Here is a 9,810-nt window from a genome sequence, read left to right as displayed (position 1 = left end):
CACAACCTTGAATACAAGCCTTGTGTTCAAAGTGAAAAAGCTGTTCGGTCTTGAATAGCTGTCCTCTCAAGAGTTGGGGACTGCTGCCGTTTGGGCTGATCTATTGAATGGGTTTGCTTTTATAAATGAGATAATTCTTTGTAGTCACTTCATCTAAACCATCTCACTTGCATGAATTGAAAGATTGACTTTGCCTTGAAGGCATGGCTTACAAATGGAGGGGTTTTTTTCTATAGGCTTCACTCAGTAGCTGCAAGTAGGTCTTGTTTCTTCCTTTGTACTTCTATAGGATTTGGCATCTTGAAACTCCTCCTGAAGCACAGGGTGAGGGTAAGATCATGAAACCAGTTGATGTCTCTTACTCAAGACACATTATGTGTGAATTTTGTCACCATCCTATAAATTTTCAGGTAGATGACAAAAATACAGCTACTAAAAATGGCTTTTGCAGTCAGGTTAACATAGTTGCCCATACGTAACAGCTTGGGCAAATGCTCCATTTCTAGAGGGATTTTAAGTCAGCAGGTGTGCTACTGTGTTGTGATTTTTCTCATATGTTACGCTTGCACTGAGAAGAATGGAAGATGAAAACAGGTGTGTTGACCTGGAAACTCTGGGGGGAGCTTTCTCTGTCTCTGGAATCAAAACAAGCATTGACTAATAGGAGAGGTAGCGCGGTGTCTGCCATGCATGTCTGTAAAGAATGCTTCTGGGAGGAGCTATTAGGATTTAAACCTGGCTGAATGGCTAGTGTGCCACGCTATCCATCAAACAGCTCTGGTCATTATATAGTTGCTAATCAGTGGTGGAAGTTTAATTCAGCTGGAGGTTTGTATCAAGTGTAGTCCAAGTTGTTCAAGAATTATGTTTTTTTGCAGAATCACTTTTATTTGTTGTAGTTCTTGATGGTATGCTGTTATGTGAGAAAAGACAAAGCTGTAACTAAGCCTTCTGTTGGACTCTGGCGTTAGAGAACACAGCTGTAACCATTCGGAGCCGCTATAGATGTCAGGAGTGTCCCCTTGGGAGACTGAAGGATAAATAGTTGTTTTAACTATAGACTTGTATTGTTAATTAAGGAGGAGATAACTCTTATCCTGTCCTTGACAGGGATGGCAGAGCTGTGTGGAGGGCAAATTTTGACTTCAAGATTAAGTGGCTTTCACTTCCTCCTCTTGCTTTCTCTCACTTCAAAGGCTGTAGATGTATCGTTGGTAAGAGATACGCAGAGGGTACCCATGGGATCAGATTGTTTTCCTGACAATTTCTACATTAGAAAATACTGTAGACAAGCAAATCTCTTTACGATACAGTAGTTGGGGTTACACACACTTGAGGCTAGGCTTTTTCTTTCACTTCAGATGTGCTGTGGTCTGTTCCTAGGGACTGAATGCCCAGCTGAGGCTGCAGCGTGTCAGGGGTGTTCTGGAAATTCATCTCCCAGCTCATCTGTGAGGAATCCTGTGTTTGTGGTTTGACGCTGCTTCATGACATGATTCAAAGCATACATGGAGGTAAATTCAAAGCTTACTTCAAAAGCATACCATTTCAATCTGGACTGGAACACTAATGTAGATGCTTTGGCAGTCTCCTGCCTTCCCTCCCTGTATGTAGTTACTCCAGTAAAGAGGAGTTCTTGCTAGGTCTGTATGTTCTTGGCATCTGGTATGCCTAACGGTACATAATGCTGCAGAACATTGACCTGAGGCAAATCAGTTTCCTTCTGGTGGATGCATGGAAAGACTTTTGGTTGCTTTTGTTTTCTACTCCCTGGGCTGGTTGCCACATCCCTCTTCCCGATAAATCCTCTATCTTCCCCTTGTGTGTTTGACCTGTTCTGTGTTCTAGTTGACTGGCTCTGAGCTCCCTGGTGGAGAGTTGAGAGTGACTCAGAGCAGCCTGGAGGGGGAGGCCTGTGGTCCTTCTCAGAGAAGTGGCTATTTTCACAGAAAGTCTAAACATCGTGAGTGCACGATGGCCTTCTCTTCCTTAGAAACACATCGCAGCTCCGAGTCCTCCTGCAGTATCTCTGGAGCATCTCATCCCAGCAGCACAGTGTTTTTCCCTACAGGTGATGAGCAATTTCCAGCAAATTAAATCAGTAATGGGAGAAAAATACGGTCACAAAAGGAAAACCCTGCTGTTACGGAAAAGACCACAAATGGGGGATATTTCTTTTCTTCTTGAACTGTCCACTTCATGCAAAGAAACCACTTTCCACTTCCTGCCAATGTTTGCTTCATAGCATTCAGGAATGTTTTCCATACTGTTAGTGGTTGAACTCAAGAAGAAAGCTCGGCCTGACTGCTATTCCACTTGAAAAAGGATGTATGACCTTGCCATTTAAACAGTCCCTGTGGCAGGAGGAGAAAACACAGTTTTGAAGTGATGCATTTGCTCTTATGGGACCCTGTTCAGAAGGCATGTGAGGTTCCTGGAGCTAAGCTCTTCTCGGGGACCATGTAGGCGTTCAAATGCTAGGTTAAGTCCTGGGCCAAAGCCAGGAAGGGGTTTAGGGTTTGGCATGATCCTTGTGGAAGAATTTGGAGACCTCAGTGAACTGCCCTATGCGTACTGTTGTCAGTTGTTGCTGTTCCAAAGTAAGGCACAACTGGGATCCCTGTCAGCCGGGAGGATGTTGCAGCTCTGAGCATGGTGCTGTTGGCTGTCTAGTGCCTGAGGATTTCTGGTAGCCGTAGGATAATCTCGGCAGAGCGAAAAGAAATCCCCTCACGCAGTGTAAATCTCAGACTTGCCATCTGAAAGCTCAGGAAAATGTCTGTGCCAGGATTTAGTGTGGTGAAAAATGTTGATGGATTGACGAGTAAGAAGACGTTCCTAGATTTTTTTTGTGGGAAAAACACCAACAAAATAAAACCAAAACAACCAGTGAGGGTTGCCTGATCCTTTTATTTGTATTGTTTTCCTTCTCTGCCCTTCCTGTAAAGATAGGAGAGGTCTTTGAGTGAGTGACTGAAGGCTTTGGTTAGATAGCCTACTGTCTCCTCTTGCAGCCACCCTTGCCACCAAGCAGAGGTTTCCCTCCTCCCCCAGAGCTGCCACAGGCAGTGTCCACAGCAGAATTTATCAAAATCTTTTTCCTGCAGTTGTAACTAGTTATTGCCACTGGAGGAACAAGTCTAGTTCTTTCTGGATTAGAAATGTCTGCTTCTGCGAGCTTAGTTCTACCACGCAAGGGAGGAAGGAGTAGCTTGCTCTCCTGGTTCAACACCTATGGGAGAAATGGTCTTTTTCTTGTTTCTTTACAGGCCAAACTTTGGATTTTTTTTTTTCTTTTTTAAATTCATCAGTAATTTCCATATGAGCAATTCTTCCCTCCAGCACCCAAAGCGTTTCCCATCTGATCTGCTGAACCAATTGGGGCAAAAAGAATGGTGATGTGTCCTCACCATCAATCAGGTTTGATCCGCTGTAGGGGCTGGGTTCAGCATTTCTTGGTGTGATTATTTGCCTTTGGTTTTCGATGTGTCTCTGCTTTGGGTAGCCTTGTTTAGCACTGAAACCCTTCAGGAAGGTGGTGGAATCGCTCTCTGCAGTTGTGCCGCTTGGCTGAGAATGGGAATAAATCATTCTTCTTGTTCATTGGAAAGGATGTGCAATGTACAGAGGCATATTATCGTCCTCTCTCCTAGAGTTTCTAGTAAACGTTGTTTTTTTTTTTTTAACGTGCTTTTTTAATTTTCTGTTTTGCACATTTGTGAGTTGCACCCTGACACAGCTATTGGATTTTCTCCCTCTCTCAACTTCTTCAAAAGGCTGAACTACATTTTATTCTGTGGTACAGTCATTTTCTTTGGTTACACGTCTTGAATTGTTTTCAAAACTTCAACCTTAATCTTTAGCAAAAAGGGGTTTCTGTGACTACACACGTCTCAGAGACAGAGTTGGAGGCTTTTCAGAAAATAAATATAATTTGTGGAGAGGTGGGATCCAAAACAACAAAAAAGCAGATGAAAAACAAGCATTTCCAAATGTGCAAAGGAATGCACTAATCCCAGAAGGCTTGAGAAGACTGTTTCTGCAGATGGACATACAAAGCCCAAGTCTCATGGCCTAGAACGATGACGCTCAGGAGAAGCTGTGTTCTCCAAGATGGAGCATCCTGGAATCTGAGGTCTAATGGTCCTGTGCGTTTACCCTCCTCAGCTTCCTCACCCAGGTGGCCCTAGACAAAAGTAATAAAAATGGAGCGTGGAATTGCCAAGACTGTGGAATTAAATACATGATGAGGCTGTCATAGTTTTTCAGAAATGAAGCATCAAATATTGAGGAAATTACCAGATATTTTAAGGCATAGAAATCTAGTTTCAGAATCCAAGTGTCTCTCTTGGGTTCAGAAAAAGAAACTATTCAGGTCAGGATAGTGCAGAAGGTTGGGTTTTTTTTGTGTGGGTTTTCCTTTTTCTTTTTTTTTTTTCCCCCAAGACTTTAAAGTCCCTGATTTACATGTGAAACTACAAAGTCACGAATGTCATCTTTGTAGCTTAAGCCCTCAATGGTGCGCGTACTGTGGGAAGTGCTGGTGGAAGCCTTCAGCAGCGTATGTTTTGTGAACTCTGTTTACAGAGAAGTCGCTTCTTCTTATCCCTGGTGACAGACCTAAAAATGGCACTCGCTCAGGGAGAGGCCTGAACGGCACTGGAAAATCTTACGTAGCCGTCCTCCTACAGAACTGCAAGTGGGTATCCAGGCAGTAGACAGAGCTTTTTACCGCTTCTCCAGGCCCTCTCCCTTAATGTTTATGGAATCGTTGAGGCTGCAGAAGAAGGGATGCTGCTTGCTAGAGCCTGTGGAAGCAGGAAAATAAGCTCCTCAGGCAGAAACGAAGAGGAACGAGCTGCTGCTTGCCTCTGGAAGAAGGAAGGAGTCTATGCTGCGAGAGGGGAGAAGGCTGCTGAGACCTGACTGGGAAGCAATATTCCCTCTTTCCAACATGCTGACCTCTCTGAGGGGAAAAAAAAAACAAACTCGGAGCCCTTGTCCTCCTGCCACCTCGCTCCCTGTATTTCATAAGTTTCTCTCACCAGACAAGGCACTTTCCCTACTTACAGCTGTTCACAACGCTCAGGGCGTTCTTAGCTTTTCTCTCCCACGGATGTGCTGCATCCAGCTCTCTGCAAAGCGCGTTTTTCCCACAGTTACCTGTGTTGATGTGCTTTTCAATGCTTTCAGACCTTTCAGCCTGAAAGTTAGATAATTAGTCTGTCTGAAACTTAGATAAACACTAAAGTGGTGCGTTTAAGCGTGACTTTTCAAAGCATTAGCATCATGCTGGAGCGGTGCTGACAGCTGAGTTCTGGGCTTAGGCATTTAGAAAGGCACAGAGAGAATGAAATGTAGAGAAGCCCCCAAAGGCTTGTGCACAAAGCAGCTTCTCCAGGTTTCTAGAAAGCCTGGGACCTGAGTTTGCTTCCACAGCTGAGGGACGAACACCACAGACCCTGAGCGGAGGTACCGATCTCTCTACTTTTACAGGGAAGAGAAAAATACTCCATGCGGCTCCGAAAATGCGAAATCAATTTATCAGGGACCTCGCTACAGCAAGGAGCTCTCTGCCCTGTCCCACAATGTTTTGTTATCATCTGGATGTTGATCAACGGCTGATTAATCCACTGGCATCATTTCAGATTCCTTCCTTTGGTAAGGGGGGGCATTGCTGACAGCCTCCCTCGCCTTTATGGTCGTAGCAAAAATGATTCAGTGCTTTAAGGAGGGGAGAAATACATGAGGAAATAAGGCTTATGTTGCCTCTTGGACTTCTGCATCTACTCTTCTCTTCAGGCCTAACGAACCAGGGAAACGTATATTTCCTGAAACCTATTTTTCCAGTGACTATTTGGAGAACAAATACTTTTCTAAAAGAAACTGGAAATGTCAAGACATGGCTTTATTCTAGGAGTCCTAATAGGTTCTTAATGGACGATCAAAGATGTTAAAATTTAATGTTCTCAGAAAGGTACTGGTCCCTATGAAGGGAAATGTCCCCAGTCTCTACTGCATGTCTTTCCCAGACGTCTCCTGATCAGGAGAGCTGCACGAAGCTGTACCTGTGTTTCCTCTGATGTTTGGTACAGCAACACATTTTTCATTACTGAGAGCTCAAATCGTTTTGGTCTGTCTAAGAAGAGAGGCTTAGGGAAGAGTTTCCTCTTGAAAACCTCGTAGTGGGTTCTTCTACTATGAAGTTATTTAATCATTCAGTGTTATCAAAACTTTCACCGCTAAGATGACAGCATATCTTGATTCTCTATAATCTGTACCAAGAGCTTTGTGGAAGAACTCCTGCATAATGTATGAAGCATTTGTCTCAGTTGTTTGAGTAAGACTGAGCTATATTTTGCATGTAAGTCAGTGTTAAACATAGAAAGCACGGTATAATTTTCCTCAAAATTATGACACTTACAGCACAAGAAACTCTGAGAGTTTAGGGAAAAACAAGAATGTGACAGACCATGTTTTTGGTGCTTTTCTGACTAGCATAGTGGTTTACAAGCTTCTTAGTTCTCAGGAGTTAAAACCCACTGAGATCCTGGGCTTGTAGGGGACGAGACAACCATTCTTCCTAACAGTCTCTTTTTTTTTTTTTCTTGCTCTGCAACAGGAGGCTTCATCTCTTATCCATCATTTCCAACAATCTGTTGAAGTATATCAAAAATAATGCCTTTCTTCCGGGGATGAATTGCTGTAGTTCTCAAAGAGTGACAGTTTCCCACGGCGCTACTGTTCCCATAGGAGAGAAGATACTTTTGCTTGGGTGCTGACCCTCCTCCTGGATGCCCATCCGTTATTCCCTGCCTCCTCCTGGCAGCGCCTGGCTCCCGCCTCGCTGTAGCTGCCAGGGGAAGGGGAAGCTCTTACCTTCAGGGAGACAGCAGCGGGCTGCCTTTTTCTTCCTATGCTTTCAGGTACATCCTGATTACCTAACTTTAAAGTTACTTGGCTTTTTTAAGGTGGTTATACCGTGGTTTCCAGGAAACAGGATTTGGCAAGAATTTCGGCAACAGAAGGATAACGGTGTCGCTGTGAGAGTGCTGCCCTGAGGGCGGTAAGGAGTCAGACGGGTTCTGTGCGTCCCCCCTCCTGCCCTTCTTGAAGCATGGCTGCTGTCCCTGCTTGTCGCCTTCCTGGCGGCTGCTCCATGACCCAGCAGGGGTTGTTACAGAGGGGTTCAAGTGCTGCAAGAAGTGGCTGTGAGAACTAGGTCCCTGTTTCCTGCCGAAGCTGGGTACGGTTTGACTCTGCAACTCCCTCGGGCAATTATGAAAATTACGGTCCGGGTCATTTCCTCTTAACAACCTCTTTCTGAGCACGCTGGCATGTAGCTGAGAGGGTATTTTTTCTCCAGATAGATGCCAAGCCACAAGCGTGGGCAGCCTTAAAAATCAGAGAAACATCGGGCTAATCCCCAACTATGAGATTAAAAATAATACACTGTTTTTTCAGTCTGTCATCCAAAGTGCTAACGTAGCTGCTTGCCTTGCCAGCTCTCCCTGTAACATCGAGTAAGGCGATTTTGGTTCTACCCCTTTTCCACCCAGAACCCACTGGCGTTTCAGCCTCTCCTCAGAAACGAAAGGCTCGTTAACCCATGCTGTGTCCTTACCTCCACCCCAGCACCTCCTCTCTCTACACAGCTCTTGCAGTCTGTCTGTCTGTCCTTTTTATCATAATGCTTCCTCCTCCAGCTCCTGATGCAATACGGCGACGCAACACCATGGCTTGGATGGGAGTACTCTTCACTGGGTTAAAAACCGGCTGGATAGCCAGGCCCAGAGAGTAGTGGTGAATGGAATTAAATCCAGTTTGGGGCCGGTCACAAGTGGTGTTCCCCAGGGCTCCATATTGGGGCCGGTTCTCTTTACTGTCGTTATCAATGATCTGGACAAGGGGATTGAGTGCACCCCCAGTAAGTTTGCAGATGACACCAAGTTAGGTGGGAGCGTCAACCTGCTTGAGGGTAGAAAGGCATTGCAAAGGGATGTGGACAGTCTGGATTGATGGGCCAAATCCAATGGTTTGATGTTCAACAAGGCCAAGTGCCGGGTCCTGCACTTGGGTCACAACAACCCCATGCAGTGCTACAGGCTTGGGGAAGAGTGGCTGGAAAGCTGCCCGGCAGAAAAGGACCTGGGGGTGCTGGTCAACAGCCGGCTGAATATGAGCCAGCAGTGTGCCCAACAGCATCCTGGCCTGTATCAGGAACAGTGCGGTGAGTAGGGCTAGGGAAGTGATCATCCCCCTTACTCAGCACTGGTGAGGCCCCACCTCAACTACTGTGTCCAGTTTTGGGCCCCTCAGCACAAAAAAGACATTGAGGTGCTGGAGAGTGTCCAGAGAAGGGCAACGAAGCTGGTGAGGGGTCTGGAGAACAAGTCTTATGAGGAGCGGCTGAGGGAGCTGGGGGTGTTTAGCCTGGAGAAGAGGAGGCTGAGGGGAGACCTTATCGCTCTCTACAACTACCTGAAAGGAGGCTGTAGAGAGGTGGGGGTCGGTCTCTTCTCCCAAGTAACAGGCAATAGGACAAGAGGAAACAGACTCAAGTTGCACCAGGGAGGTTTAGACTGGATATTAGGAAAAATTTTTGCACTTTAAGGGTTGTCAAGCATTGGAGCAGGCTGCCCAGGGAAGTGGTTGAGGCACCATCCCTGGAGGTATTTAAAAGACAGCTAGACATAGTGCTTAGAGATAGGGGTTAGTGATGGTTTTTGTCAGAGTTAGGTTGATGGTTGGACTCGATGATCTGAAAGGTCCCTTCCAACCTAGGCAGTTCTATAAGAAGGAACATCTCTGCAAGATGCTCTACTGTATATTCTGCCTTTTTTTTGTATTGCGCACGCATGCTTTTCTTTTCTCTCTCATTTTCGGAGGTGTCACCTTAGTCCTCACATTGAAACCATTCCCTATTCCCCATCATGGTTAATTTTATAATGTATTTCCAGTGATATTTTTCTTTTTTGTAGCACTTCTACAGGAAGTTAAATCTTTCTAGTTTCGGAGACGCAGCTGTTCCCTGCTAAGGCATCCCAAAATACTCAGGATGCTGTCGACGTGTTCAAAAATGAGGATGTGTCTGCTGTTTTCAAGTATTTGTTCATACTTTTCAGCCTGCTAAATTTGTTTTCTTCACACTTTGACTTGCCGATTTGTTGCTAAGTGTGAAATAGGTGCTTGTGTTCCCTAAAGCAGATGCTTCAAATTCAAGTTTAGAAAGTCCAATTTCAATGCCAGTGTTTGAAAATGGGACTTTTTAAAAAACAGAGCTTTCTCTGTACCCAAAACCTGCCTTGCTGTCGGGTATTGCTCACCCGCAGCTCTGCTTACAGCCTCGCACGGTGAGTGGGCTGTGCCTGTTTTGAAGCGCGTTGATAAACACACTGCCCTCTGCTCACCTAACTCTGGCTCCCATGCCTTTTGGCAGATTTTAAAAAAGCCTGGGTTTTCGTTTGGTGGGGTTTTTTTAGGGTTTTTTGGTGGTTTTTTCCCCCCCTCCCCATGTGCTATTTTTTCTAGTGGAGACAAGATACTTTGGAGCCACAGTAGCTATGCTGATCTCCACACAAGACCACACATGGCTCAGTTGTGTGGAGGTCTGGTGGCCTCGGCGTAGCAGTCTACAAAGCCCAGAGATCAACGTCTGAGCTCGCGTCTTTAATCAGACGTCATTTCTTGTCTCTATTAAATAAGAGGGAGATTTGCTAGAGGTAAGGCTTCTTCGAGTGCCTTCCAAGAGCTCCATTGTTTTACATCTGGGCTACGTAAAATACGTCCCCTTGTCACATTGTCCCCCAG

This window comes from Chroicocephalus ridibundus, chromosome 3 (assembly GCF_963924245.1).
Source record: "Chroicocephalus ridibundus chromosome 3, bChrRid1.1, whole genome shotgun sequence".
NCBI lineage: Eukaryota > Metazoa > Chordata > Aves > Charadriiformes > Laridae > Chroicocephalus > Chroicocephalus ridibundus.
This window is presented reverse-complemented; position numbering follows the sequence as displayed.